General features: G+C 42.9%; 1 protein-coding gene across 1 annotated transcript in view; it reads left to right on the top strand.

Annotated features, from left to right (window-relative positions):
- Window positions 1-14,969, top strand: part of ACAT1 (acetyl-CoA acetyltransferase 1) — a 382,585-nt gene that overhangs the window by 292,610 nt on the left and 75,006 nt on the right. The gene's annotated exons all lie outside the window — the stretch shown is intronic.

The following is a 14,969-nucleotide window of genomic DNA, read 5'->3' as shown; positions in this document are numbered from 1 at the left end:
GCTTGTCTATGATGGGATATTGTTAGAGTAATTGAGACTAAACTTAAGAGTAGTGAAGGCCGGAATCCACAATTCCCTGCATGAATGTGAATGCCAGACATTGCATTGTGTGGTGCATCTTTAAATCTTACCACTCACATACAGACTAGGGCTGAGAAGAGCCAGGCCCCAACTAAAACAGGTTTAAGGGTGGGATAGTATTTTACAGGCACTGTAAAATACTCCTGTTTCCACTCCCAACCTAACAGAAGAGTTGGGACAATCTTTCCATGATTGTTTTTGCACCTTACTGGTACTGGCACTTTTCCTTCACATCTCGGTGAAAAAGTTGTAGGTAACATCATCTGAGGCAGCATTGTGATGATCCACCATAAACAAAACATGGATTGCAGGCAGAAGAAACTCTTTAATTAAATCAACTAGTGTAATTTGAAAAAAGTTTAGGCAGACACACAGCAGTTCATCCAACTGGATTTGCACTGTTGCAGATTTGGGCAGCATCAATGCAATATTTTTGAGACAGGGACCCTAGTATATACCAAAAGATATTTACAGAATTGCAGAGTAGCTCAAGTTGAAAGGAATCCCTGGAGGCTATGTAGCCCAAGCCCCCGCTTAAAGCAGGGTCATCTTTGAGCAGGTTGTTCAGGATCCTGGCCTGTTAAGCTTGAATATCTCCAAGGCTGATGGTTTCATTATTCTCTGTGTTCTTCTTCCAGTGTCCAAGAATGCTCACAATACAATAGATAATAAATAAATAAATAAATACTTTTTCCTACTCAGAAATTCCCTTGTTGCAAATCGTGATTGTCAGCCTTTCTCCTTATGCTGTGTGCCATCAGGAAGGTGAAGACTGCAAGAAGATCCCCCTTGTCATCTCCAGCTTCCCTCAGCTCCATCTTGGCTGTCATATGCTGCAGACCATCTCCATTGCTGGACACCCTCCTAAATGCCATTGTCATTCTTGTACTGGAGAGACCAAACCTGAACACAGCAATGAAGGTGACCATGCAGAGGGATTTCAGCAGTTTTAATATTTATTGTCTCAGAAACATGGATTCTGCCAGGTCCCTTCTGAAGACGTACATTCTCTTACTGATTAATTGATTCTTCATTATTTTTGTGTACATTGAAAGAAGTGTTACTTATTCTTAGGACAGACTGTTCTTAAAATAAAAACATGCATTCTGACATTTTAAATTATACTTGGAGGAAAAGCATTCTGTAGAAGCATATTAGGTGTTCCACGAGGAAAAGTAAAAATTGAGTATCAACTTCAGCATGGAACGTAAATCAATTTTTTTTTCTTCCTTTTAGTTTTTGGCAATCCAACAAAGCACAAGTAAAACCAGACATTTGAATGGTGTAAAATAAAACTATTTTACACATAAAAAGATACTGTAGAGAAGAGATACTATATAAATAATGCAGATGTAAACAGCTTTGCTTCTTTTTTTTCTAAAATTCCTACATATCCAAAAGCCATTTCATTGAAATTTCTAACTTTAAGAAAATTCAGTTAAACAATATTTTAGGTAAATAATAAATAATAAATAATTCCTTATCAGAAAAATAATTATCTTTTTTCAATATTTTTTTTTTCCCTGTTAAGTATATAAAGTTGGGGGGGGATAAATATCTCTGTTCTTTTACCTGTGTTGGAGTTTAGGAGTTTGCATTTTTATTCTGACAGTTCCTAAAGACTTTCTTTAAGTGAGAAGAGAGAGGTGAAGGCTAGAATAAAAGGCAAAGAGGCTAGGCTTCAAGGAGACCTGTGGAGCTGCATTCCACTCTCTGTTTTAATCTTGGCAAGGCATTCCACTAATGAGTAAATGATGCAAGCGTCACCTTGATTGTAGCATTACTTCAGTTGAACTTTCACCTTGTGGGAAGATGTTGGAAAATATTTTGAACCTATGGTTTAATATACATTCCAAGGGAAATTTTTTTGTTGTTCTCAAAAATTGACACAAAATAAGCAATGTTTGTTTTCAATATGACTGTCAGAAAATATTGGTCTTTGAGACACTTGCAGAGCTTAGTTAGGAAAATATCAACTACCCACTCAGCTTCATGTGTTGGAGTGCTTTCCTAAACATTCTTCACCAAGAAGTGTAACCAGATCATTTTAGCCATTCCTATTCCTATTATGATTCCATCATAGGACTTAGATATTTTAGGACTAAGATTGATCACAGAATTCTCTTTATCTGATAGCCTTAATATATAAGCAATATATTAGTAAATTGAGTGTTATGTTGAAATGCGAGTTTATGGGAGGGAAATTATTCTTTTTTGGCTACACGGGGTTACAGGAATCACTTCCACAACTTTATTACTAAGTCACTATTTTATGAAAACTGTTATTTTTGTTGTGTGCCCTGTTTCTTTGGTTTACATATCTTTTGTGTGGTATCTCTGTTTGGCACACACATTTTTCATGTGCTCTTCCTCCCCAGCAACCCTTGATCCACCACTATCTCTTAGTCCACCACTACCACCCAGGCCACTTATACCACAAAAGCTCTTGTCAGCCTTGCCCAGCCCTCCAAACCAGTGATATCAGCCATAACTTCAGCAGTCACAGCAAATGTCTCTGGTTACAGTGACCACTTCCGAGACCTGATTTCAGCTTCTGATTCTGTAACCAGTATGTACAAACCAATGGTTGTTCAATTCCCTCAGCATGCTAAGGAGGGAACTACTCATATCTCCATTGCATTAACAGTGAGCTCAAGACTTTTTCAAATAGCTCTGATTATTTTTGCATTATGAAAAGGCCATTGTGTTTCCTGGAGCTGTAAATAGTACAATATCTTGGACAATGCACACTTAAGAAAAAAAAAAACTTCCTAAATTTGTAGTCAAATATGCATTTACTTGTGTTTTGACCTATCTGGAACAGTCACACCTTTTCCTGTTTCCTTACAAGTCAGTCAGAACTTAACCAAAAGAAAGAACAAGGCATTCTGCTATTTGGAAACCACAAGCCAGATTTTTATTTGAGTTAGAGTGGAATAAATTAAGCGTGGCTGCCAAGGCTGTACATATACATCTGAACTCCAGCTTTGATCTAGTCACACTATTTTCCTTGCATTGAAAAATAGCCCAAATCAAAGGACCAGGCAACTGAGCCTGACAGCTGGCTTTGGCTAGCTGTAACTACTAGATGAAGGCAAAAAAACCACCCCAAAATTGTCTTTTCAACTGTTTGGCATAAATGCATTTGAATGAAATACAAAACCCTGAATGCTTGAAAAGACTAATGAGACTCAATAAATGTTTACCAAGCTAAATAGATTTTATCTTCAGGTCTGGCTTGAAGAGAGCTGGTGATTGATCTGTAATGCCAAGAGACCTGTGTGCGTTTAGCACCTCCCAGAAAAAAAGGGACAGGCTGAACGTGTTTATCCTGTGTTCCCTCTTAAAAGCAGCTGGGTAATTGTCTTCTAGATTATTTGATAATCTTGTATGGACAACTGCTTGTACAAAATTACATTCATGACAGTGTTTTTGTTGAGGCAGTGAACATGATACTGTCACCTCCAAAGACATCAAGAGAGAGTAGAAAACACATCCTAATCACAGCAGCTGGAATTTATTCCCAGAAAAAGTTTTTTATTAAAAAAAAAAAAAAAAAAAAAAAAAAAAAAAAAAAAAAACACCAACCACTTGTCAAATCATTTGGGGTTTTTTTCCCATCTTAAAATGCCCTTGGTGCATGCAGATTCATCTCTGACATAGCACATAATGGGCACAACATGCCATTACAACTTCTTACCAAGTTTAATTACTGCTAATCCAGCCACATAAACCCAGTGTCCTCCACAGAACACAATGGGCTAAAGACAATGTGTTTTAAGCCAATGTGTAGATTTGGAAGTAAAATATAGAGTTTGACTATAATTTTGTGTTAAAATGATAGAATTGTAGGACGGTTGAGGTTGGAAAAAAACTGTAAAATCGTAGAGGACAACTGTTAACCTGACACCACTGTGTTCTCCACTAGACCGTGTCCCCAAGTGCTGCAGCCACACATTTTTTGAACACTTCCAGAGATGGCAATTGCACCACTTCCCTGGGCACCCTGTTCCAATGCCTGACCACCCTTTCAAGGAAGAAATTCTCCATAATATCCAGTATAAGCTTCCCTTGGTGCAACTTGAAACCATTTCCTCTTGTTCTGTCATTTATTACTTGAGAGGAGAGACCCACCCCCACCTGGCCGCACCTCCTTTCAGCAGCTCTGGAGAGCAGTGAGGTCCCCCTGAGCCTCCTTTTCTCCAGGCTGAACACCCCCAGCTCCCTCAGCTGCTCCTCACAGCACTTGTGCTCCAGACCCTTCCCCAGCTCCGTTGCCCTTCCCTGGACACGCTCCAGCCCCTCCATGTCTTTCCTGCAGTGAGGGGCCCAGAGCTGAGCACAGGATTGGAGCTGTGGCCTCAGCAGTGCTGGGTACAGGGGGACGGTCACTGCCCTGCTCCTGCTGCCACACCAGGGCTGAGCCAGGCCAGGATGCCATCGGCCATCAGGGTCCCAGGAAGCACTTGCTTGCCAAGGCCCGCGCTCAGCTCCATGAGGCGATCCCAGATTTCCAGGGAAATCCCCTGGCGGTCACGCGGCACCTCCCAGACCGCAGTGATGCCCACCACAAGGGTTCCTCACAGCCTGGAAGAGATCCTCACTCCTTCCAAGCAAGAAAGGCAACATGCATGGCAACTTCAGTGGTCATTAAGGCATTCAAAGCTTGTTTTATCCTCAACCCTTAATAATGATCGACCTTGGGCTGCCCTGTCCCCTGAATTTAAGGACCACGAGTGTGGGAACCAGTGACCTTCTGTTTGCGGACACTGCAGTTGCAGAGGAGCAGCTCTACCAGTGAATGCTCACAAGTCTGTGGGGCCTGATGACATTCACACCAGATTCACCTATCTGAAGGACCCTGCAGATATTATGGCAGGACCCCTCTTGATCATCTACCAAAGGTCTTGGGAGTCTGGGGAGGTCCCTGCTGGTGGGATGTTAGTCCCACCTACAAAAAGGTATGTGAGGAGAGACTCAGAGAACTACAGAGCTGTTAGTGTAACCTCAGTTCCTGGAAAAAAAAGGGGAGATTATACTGGGTACTATTAAAAGCCATTTAAAGAAGAATTTTTAGTCAACATGGGTTCACAAAGGGAAACTCTTGTTTAAATAATTTGGTATCTTTCTGTGATAGGGTCACCTCCCTAGTGGATGAAGGGAAGGAGTGGATGTAAAAGGAGTGGATATAGTTTTCCTGGATTTTAGTACAGCACCCAAGTACAGCTGGACAAGCTGTCCAGCTGTGGGATGAGTGGGTTCATGATGTCCTGGGTGAAGAACTGACTGAAGGGCAGAGCTCAAAGTGTTCCAGTGAAGGGGGCTATATCTGGCTGGCCACTGGTCAGCAGCATTGCTCCCTCAGGGCTCAGTTCTGGAATGAGTTCTGTTCAATATATTTGTTAATGATCTGGATGCAGGAGGTGAATGCACCATTAGCAAGTTTGCTGATCACACAGAACTGAGAGGTGCTGCTGACTCTTTTGGGGGACAGGAGGCCCTGCAGAGGGATCTAGATAGATTGGAGCATTGGGCTTAAAGATGATTATTACACTGTATTCCACATTGGTATAGCTTTATCTTGAGTGCCATGTGCAGTTCTGGGCCCCACAGTTTAAGAAGGATGTGAAGGTCCTTGAATGAGCTTGTCTGTTGTGGAGAAAAGGAGGCTCACTGGCAACCCCATATGTCTCTACAGCTTCCCGAGGAGGGGAAGGAGAGAGGGAGGTGCTGAGCTCTTCTCCCTGGTATCCAATGGCAGGATGTGTGGGAACGGTTCAAAGCTGTGCCATAAGGGGTTGAGACTGGATGTTAGGAAGAACTTCTTCACCAAAAGGGTGGTCAAATGCTGGAGGAGACTTCCTGGAGAGGTGGTGAATGCTCCAAACCTGTCAGTGTTTGAGGCATTTGGATAATGCCCTTAATAACATGCTTTAACTTTTGGTTAGCCCTTTTGGTCAGGCAGTCGAACTGGGTGATCATTGTAGGTTTCTTCCAACAAAAATAGTCCTAGTCTATTTCATTCTATTCTAAAGCTCTTATAACAACTACTGGGGGGGTGGGGAAAGGCAAGTGCTCTTCCATTAAAAAGCTCTCTCTGCAGTTCTGGGTAATTATTAACTATTTCTTTGGCAATGTTTGATTTTTAAAGAGTAAAGAGCAGTTTTCTCTGTATATATATCACACTTATTCGGCATGCCAGACCACAGCATGTATTTTGAGGAAGAAAAAGTGGTTTCATTGATTGCTTATCCAGGAAAATATTTAACATTCATTGTCATACTCTAAATGTTAAGGTGTAAGTTCTGCCAAATCAATAACAGACTCAGAGGGCACACATGGAAACATTACAGATACACAGATGTTATGCCATTGGTTTATGGCGTAGGTATATTTTAGGAGCTGTGAGGTTGTTGGACATACTCCAGAGATTTTTCTGTAATTTCTCAGGTTAGCTAAATTTCCAAATCCTGTCTCTGCACTTGCACTGCAAGTAAAATTTGTGAACTGAAGCTTCAGCACTTTTCTGCTGCAAGTCATTCACAGTGACCTTTTGTTGGTGGATTAAATGGCTGTTGCCCATGCAATCCAGACAAGTACTCTTCTGAATAGAGGCTCAGTGCATCCACTTCTAGCATTAGCGTGGTGTACTTTGTGCAGAACCACTTATCTGCAAGTGCTGGAGCTTCTTTCTGTGTTGTGAGAGAAACCTTTTGGCCTGAAGATTGCTGCAGCTGGATGTCCAACAGAGGCGAGGCTGCTGCCGCCGCTCCCTATTGCAGATGCAGTAAGTACTGGGGTGGGCTTTTGCTTGTATTCCCAATAGTCCCACAGAGTGTGTGTGCATAAATATATATACATATACACAGCTGAGCACAACACCAGAGGCACAAACAACCTAATCCTGACTCCTCTTTGGCAGTTAAAATGTTTTTTTAATTGTGATCTTTTTTTTATTATGGCCACAGAACACAATGGGCTAAAGACAATGTGTCTTCTTGTGTGTCATCACTTGTACCCTCACAAATCTCCCAGCAGCTGCTTTATTAAATGTGTTTCACAGAGGTGCTGCAGGCTTCTGTAATTGGTTTAGGTTTTGGCATGTGGTGGGTTGGTGGTGTCTGTCACCAAGCCAGCTGGACCAAGCTGTGACTGAGGGGCAGACCTTCTCCTACACAGCTTTCTCCTGCAGCCCCACTGCTACCAAATCTCTGCCAGCTATGCACAGGGTAGCATTTTCTTTCTGTTTGAGGCAACTCACGGCCTTTATTTAGGAGCTGTGTTTAGGCAGAAGCATTCTCAGCCTCATCTCAGGTTTCCCCAGCCTTTCACTGCCCTCCAGTGGATAGTGCTGCTTGTCAGCATTGTCTGCCGTGGCACATACAGCAGCTTTAAGGTGTTTCCTTTCCTTCCCTTCCACACCACATCCTTTAGCAAATAAAAAAAGAACAACATGCATGTGAGTGGCAGTGTTCCAAGTTTGAACATTGATAATCCCTAAATGTCTTTGATTCCTGCAGAATCAGAGAGCTTTTCTTTTGAACTCAGACATGTTCTGGGGCATAAGAATTAAAGGACTGAGAACAAAGATGCTCGAATTATATTTGAGAGATCCCAGAGAGGTGTTAGGGTGAGGGTTTGACATGTTGATAATAGTTTTTCTTTTCATTCCTAGTGTCAGAAGGTCTGCTGAGTTCTGTTTCAATTCATAGCGTATTTTACCTGAGATGAGGAGCAGGACTTCACTGATGGAAGGCCTGTCTTTATTTCTTTCTAAAGAACTGTCTAGTCTGGGGTACAGGCATATTTCTGACACTAACATTAAATGATTCAGAAGGTGTGGCAGAAGTAAAACCCTCTTGGGAGGATGGTCAGGAGCTAGTTCTTAACTGGACTGCAAACAAACCCTCATGAAAAACACCCTTCTTCCCTCTGCACAGCTGTCCCCTCTCCTTCTGTTGTCCGTTCCCTCACACCATGCATTGCACTCAGTCCCTTCAGTGAGGCGCTGGCCAGCGCAGACATGGGGTCAGTGTGTAGTGGCTCCTCCCTCAGCAGCAGTCCCTTCAGAGTCATGCCAGGTGGGCCCTGCTCAGGCATGGTTTTTGCTATACTCCTGGTCATTTTTTCCTTCCCTGCTGGTGCTTTCTGCCCTTTCTAAAACAGATGTTTCAGAGGTGCTACAAACCCATCTGGTCATTCAGAGCCACCAAGAAGCTTGGCTGATGTGCTCAGCTATGGTCTGCAGTGCATCAAGAGGAGACTGGCTGTGTCCAGTGTGGCTGTGACCTTCCCACAGAAGCTTATCCCAACCTGCTGATTATGTGTAGTAGACAGATATATGACATTTTGCAAATGATATGACTTCCCTGTGCCGTGGCAGAGATGGTGCAATGATGTGGAGCAGTTGGGCAGGCTGGTGTTGTGGTTTCCTCATTCTGCAGGAGACATGGTGCAATCCTGAAGGAAGCATGGGTGGGTCAGTGTGGTTGTTCCTGCCATGCTCTGGCATCCTAGCACAGGAACATGGGTGAGTCTTGGGTTTCCCTCACTCTTTTCAGCTCTCTGAACTCAGAAGCTACAGATATAGTCCTGCATCTTGGAGCAGAGTCATAGGCCTTCCCTCCCCAGGGTCATTTTTCAGTCCCCTCCAGTTACCCCAGTACTCTTTCATGTCCTTTGCTATAGGATTGCTTAGACAGTACCTCATTGATGATTACACCATTTGTTTTCTGATTTGTTGTTGTTTTCCAGTTCTTGCTTCAGTTACTTCTATGCTTTTCCAGTTACTTCTGGGATGCTTTTCCATTTCCTGATGATCATTGGCATAGATTGGCTATCTGTCCTTGAGCACACCAAAGCAATCCCCCACCAGGAATGGAGCCCAGGCGAAGGCCTCAGCCAGTGCTGTCCTTCAGCACAGGCATACTGACCAGTAACCTACTTACATAGGTCCAGTTCCTTTGTCTTCTTTCTTCTCTATTTTTTGTACTCATTCCATCCAGGTCCAGTTTGATCTTTCCCTCCCTGTCTTTGATCCTTCCCCTAAACATCCCATAGTAAGCCTTGTACAACCCCAAAATGTTCTTTCCAACTTCTCATGGTGAGTCCTATGGTCCTGTCGGCAGTAATTCTCTCTGAGTCTGTAAAGGCATTGATGGGGAGTGTCTTCAATTGACTCAGCTGGGGGTGCCACCCCCAATCCACAGGGTTGGTGGCTCCCCTCTTCCAGCCCTTGGACAATCCTGCCAGGAGCTCATTCAGCTCTGGTGCAGTTACTGGGGTTCCTCTGCCTGTCATTGTGTCTCTGCTCCTTTGTGTTCATGGGAATGAGCCTTCAGTCATAGAACCTAATCTTTACCTAGTCCATAAATGCTGTACTCATTTAGGTTCACTTCTTGAAGTTCTTTGGGGTAAAAAGGCCCTGAATAGCTCTGTGACAGTAGTCTTTTAAGTCTAACCCCTTCTGATGATTGCCCTAACTGTAAAAATTTTGCCCACTCATTTCTGCTAATTCTTTTCTACAAACTTCTTCTTTATTCTAAATATCCTCATGTGATGTGTGCTTTTTGAGCAAAGACACAGTCTCTTAAGTTTATAAGAATTTTTATTCACTTTTAAAAGGCTTTAAATTCCCATGGACAGACAGAAGGCTTCCTGTCCTAAAGTCACTCAGTCTACCTCCAGAGTAGACAAGGTGGGGCTTCAACTGGAAGCATAGGGGACGGTGTTCTGGGAGAAAGACCATGGGGCCTCCTTCCAGTTGGGGAGTAGACAAGCCTTTACACCAGAAGCAGGCCTGCAGGGCAGCTGTGGCTGTTTTTCGAATAAAAGCTGTCTCTGACCTACACCATGCATCCCATGGTCACGAGGAGATGAGGTGTGATACACAGTTTACCTGAGCAGATGGGTAAGTGGGTAATGATGATTCCTGATCTGCAAACACATCCCACACAGATCAGAGCTTCAGCCCCACCAGTCCTATACTGGTAATCCCAGAGGAACAGGTCTCTCACTCTGACTGGTTGAGGTGCTGGGTGACAGTGTAGCTTCTATGCATTGCAGTTCTTGTGCTTCAGCTCCTACGTGGTATCAGGTGACCATGTGTGATGTTGCTCATCACATGTTGCAAAGGACTAACACTTTAACAATTTAACTCTTTTCATATTAAATAATTGGTATAAGGTGGCAATGGCTTTGCTAATCACATGGCCTGAGGCCAAACATCTTTGACTTCCTCCATCCCAGAGGCAAATTATTCATTCCCACCAGAGTTTCTATAACCCTCCAGCCTTCCATCCAAGTAACATACAAGAGAAGAAACATTACTTGTGCTACTAGCTCATACTGGATTCATCAGTTCAAACTTGGTAGATTTTATCACAGCTTATTTGTCTGGGCAATTCTTCCATATAGACTGAACTCAGCAGAACTTACCATACAGGGAAGTTCTTTGTTAAATATTTGCCAGCAGTGCAGGGAGACTTGTTTGCGCATCCTGAATTGTCTCAGCAATTACATTTATGAAGTCAATTAAAAATAATACACCTCTTAAGAAATTATCAGAGATTGCATCTGACCAAAAGTGGGACTCTGTCAAAAAAAGATGACCATGATAGTGGGCCATGACTCGTAGGACTCCTCTAGAAATGCAGTGCTAACAGAAGTACCTCTTTGATCAATGTGCCCAAGGGGTCCATGCCACAAGTCTCAGACAAAGAGCATTTTTGTCAGTGGAAATCTAGACTGTTTCACACACCAGCATTCCTAAAGAGAAAGGAAATGTAAGAGACAGACTTTATCAGAGGAAAAGATGCATAGAATCCCTGAAGGATCTATTCAAAGTGACAAATGGAAAAGTGAGGCAGGAGAACAAATAATTCACTTGTTCAGTGTCGCAGAATAAATTTCCATTTGGGGTTTGGTTCTTTATCTCACCTAAGGCAATCTAGTCCTGCCTAAAGACAGGTTCTTAGCCAGTTTAGGCATTATCTCTGACATGTCAATGTGCACTTCAGTATTTTAGTGGAGCAGATTACATGTTCTTGTATTTTCCTGACACTTTACTGCATTAGGTGTGCTTCTGTTACTGTGGCTGTCTGAGATGCCACCTTAGGTGTCTAAAATGGCAAGATTTTCAGAGATAGATACCTTCTATTGCTCCTGGAATACACAGATGTTTGGGAGAGATATACAGTTCTTGTAGTGCATCTTATCTAGGCACAGCAAAGATCAAGATGTGAGTCATTGCTCTGAGTATAACATAATATTCTTAACATTTTGAGGGAGGACATAGTTGGCCAAGAGGGTGAGACAATGACGGCCCTATAGGTCAGGTACACACTGTTAACCAGTGTGAAATATGGAGGGCTTAAGAGTTGATGAGATGTGAGGAAAAATATAAAAATACCTAATGGTTATAAAGCATTTATTGAATAAATACCCAGTCCTTGATTGTTAATACTCTGTTAAGTTAGGAATTTTTTTTCCCCAGGCTTGTCTTTGAAATTATGCTGTAGTTACTTCTGGAAGATCAGGTCTGAACAGTTAGGAGAGAAGTTTTTCTTGTCCCAGATGGGTGTTTCTCTTCTTCACTGAAACTGCCTCTGTGAGTTCATTCAGCTGTTGAGTAGTTTCACTTGCATCACCTCCACAGAGCCATTTTAATGCCTCACAAAGTGGACCTTTATATAGATATTTATTTATTTAGATATTTATTTTTCTATAAGTCCATTCATGGATTCTGATCACTTAGTTGGGCAAGTTGGGTTTTTTTTCCTGAAGTTTGTATGATGTTTTTCTAAGCTCATATTTATCTCAGCAACATAAGGAACACCCTCATTAAATAAGGACATCTTCTAAGAGGTTGTCATTTAAGAAATGTCCTTCCCACCATCATGTGAAACCTAGCTGGCTTGATGACATCTTAGAGGAAGGAAAGTCACTGCTAATTAGTAGGGAGTATCCCACCTCTAGTACTACTCTAACAAAAGAAAAGAGCTTGCAGCAAAAAAATCAATAGCTTGCGTCTATTGAAACTTGCTCTGTGAAAAAAAATGAACAGCTGTGTCAGCCTCCAGATTAATAGCCTAGGCAATTAAAACAGGCATGGATGGCATCTTGCTTCCAGACTGGTCCCTCAGTTCTCTTAGATTATTGGATGGCAGCAGAAGGCATAGTTTCTCAGTCACAGGCTGTCAGGGGTTAAAAATCTATTGCTTTCATCTATGTTTCTCTAAATTTCTATGTAAGCACATGAGCATGTTCTTCAGGAGTGCTGTGATTTATGTAGTCACCTACCCAGTCACCAGTGTTGGAGAAAAATCCATGCTGGGTCAAAAATGTAACAAGAAATTAAGAATTTTTAGATTGAAACATCTTGGATTTCCAGCTTAGTGCAGTCATAATGGTGATAATGGAGAAGATTTGGAAGTTTGGGGTTGTTTGGCTCCTTTTTTTCCCCCCAGAATTTAGGTTTGATTCACCCTCTCTGGGAAGAGCAGATTGAAGCTGCCAATGCACAAGTGGTAGAAACTGTCTGAAGGAAAATCAGGTTCATGTTGCTACTTTAACCACTTTGACCTAACCATCCCAGCTCCTCAAAACAGCAGTTTCTGATTCCTTCTTCTGACTGCTGGTCTGAGATCTTTGTGAGAATTGCATGCTGTCAGGGCCTCTGTAGTCACCAGTAAATGAACAAAATGACTTGGACATAAGATTCACCCACTGAGTTCACTTTAAAACAGACAATACAAATGCAGGTTCTTTAGGTAGCATTGATCATATGACACTCAAATGATCACAAATGAAGATAAAAGTTTTTGCTTTAGATATGTATATGCCACAGCCTTTCTACAATGACAAGCTCAGCTAGACAGAACAGACTCTGGAAGCCTGATAATATTTGGAGACATATTTAGCTCAACTGTAAATGCCCTAGGCAAACTGGCTTTGTTCACCTGTTAGGGATGAAATGAGCTGTGTAGCTGATTAGTGTGGGGTTCTTCCAGCCCAGGTGTACAAAGGATAGCAATCTGCTGTGCATCTGATCCAGGTATTACACAGTGAACAAAGTCCACTTGAAATTTTTCAGTATTCACATTTGGGAAGTGCCAGAACTACTGATATCATGTACCTTGAACATCTGTTTCACATGCGAATACTTCTTGTATATAAGTGCCACTTTTTTCAGAACACTTAGGGAAGACTCCCAGGAATCACCTGTAGTCTTGCCTGCATGAAGAACTCAAGAAATTTACTGATTTCAGCCCTATGAGAGTTCATTTATCATTATCATTATTAACACAGTTTTCTTTTAATTGCTACTTAAAGGAGCAACTAGTCAAGTACAAGCTATGTTCAGTTTGTTCTAAGAAGAGCTGGTGAAAGTACAGGGGAAAAATGTACAGGAGTCAAAAGGGAACACACTGAGAGATACATGCAGACACAGAATCACTACATCCCAGGGACTGACTGGACAGCCTGAAAGGTCCCTGGAGAGAAGAGATTCTTGGAGTAGGTGGCATCTTGCTCTGCTGGCTTCAGCTCAGCATGCATAACAAGACAAATCCCTCTGGCAGCTCCTGGGTCTGCCTTTTACAGCTTCTAGCCTGCCAGGCCACATCTTTGCTGGAAGGTTCTGGGGTCATCTGGATCTGTTCCCCAGGACCAGCCACCCATTCATATCCCAGACAAACTCATTTTGGAGCTGGGAGACATCATCTCCTGAGCAGTGCATGAAACCCCTCTTTCGACTTCATCCTGTCCTTAGTCTCACTCATCCATCTGTGGAGCTGCAAGATCTACCCAAGCCTACGAGGGAAATCTACCTGTCCCACAGTGGGGACCAAGTAACACATCACAGTAACAATGCCAGACTCAGGCAATCAGATACTCGTCACAGCAAATTGCCCCAAAGACTTTAATGTAGTTTCATATGTGCCTCTAACCAACCACATGTACTTAGGGGTTTAGCTGCACTTGTGCTCAACATGGACAGAGGAAAACAGGCTGTGTGAAAAATCTTGTCACCCATCTCCTCTCCCTGCCCTTTTCCCTGTCAAAGTGCCTATTCATATCAGTATCCACTTGCTGCTGACCTTCTGCCAACAACAACCTACTTCCCAGCTGTCCCAGCCTACTCAGCTGGGTTTTCAGGCTCACTGCCCGTGGTTCCCTCACCCCAGCCCAAACTACAGAAGAAGCTGATGCAATTCTGTTTACCAGAAGTCCAACAATTTCCTTTTATTTGGCTCTAATGCCCTTACCAGCCATCTGAGGACTGTTAGTGTTTGTTGTCCCATGTGGTTCTGAGACTTAAAAGAAATCTGAGGAATCTATTGCTCAGCAGGTTTATCATAACATGATAGTCAGCTGAAGATCCCAGGAGGGCAAAGAAATTTCTCTGACGAGGGAATCTCTTCTGACACAATTCTTCTATTTCTTTGGGTAAAGGAACTTTCACCAAGGCTAAATACATGCAGTTTGTTCCATTGGGAAATGAAGAATGTACGTCCCTGTCATTTCCAGTATTATGTCCTTTCTCTAGGCAGTTTGTATGATTCTCTCTGGGGATAACTAGATTGCTAACTCTTCTTTTGCCTTCTGCCACTTTCCCAGCACATCATGACAATCTGGCACTTGTTCCTCTCTATCTGTTGGCCTGCCCAGCTCCCACCCCACGGGACACCTTCCTTTCCGGGCCTGTGCCCCTTTTTCACCTGCTGATCTGGTTCCTCCACCCCTCGCCCAGTATTTCCTTCCTGCTCCCAATTTCTTTGTAAAAGTCATGCTTTAACAGTCTCTCTCCCACGATTTTCCATGCCAGCCTGCCGTCCTGCCCCAGCATCCCCCTCCTCCCGGCCCAACGCTGCACTTGTTGCCCGCGG

The sequence above is a fragment of the Passer domesticus genome, chromosome 2, assembly GCF_036417665.1.
Source record: "Passer domesticus isolate bPasDom1 chromosome 2, bPasDom1.hap1, whole genome shotgun sequence".
NCBI classification, from domain to species: Eukaryota; Metazoa; Chordata; class Aves; order Passeriformes; family Passeridae; genus Passer; species Passer domesticus.
This window is presented reverse-complemented; position numbering and strand designations above follow the sequence as displayed.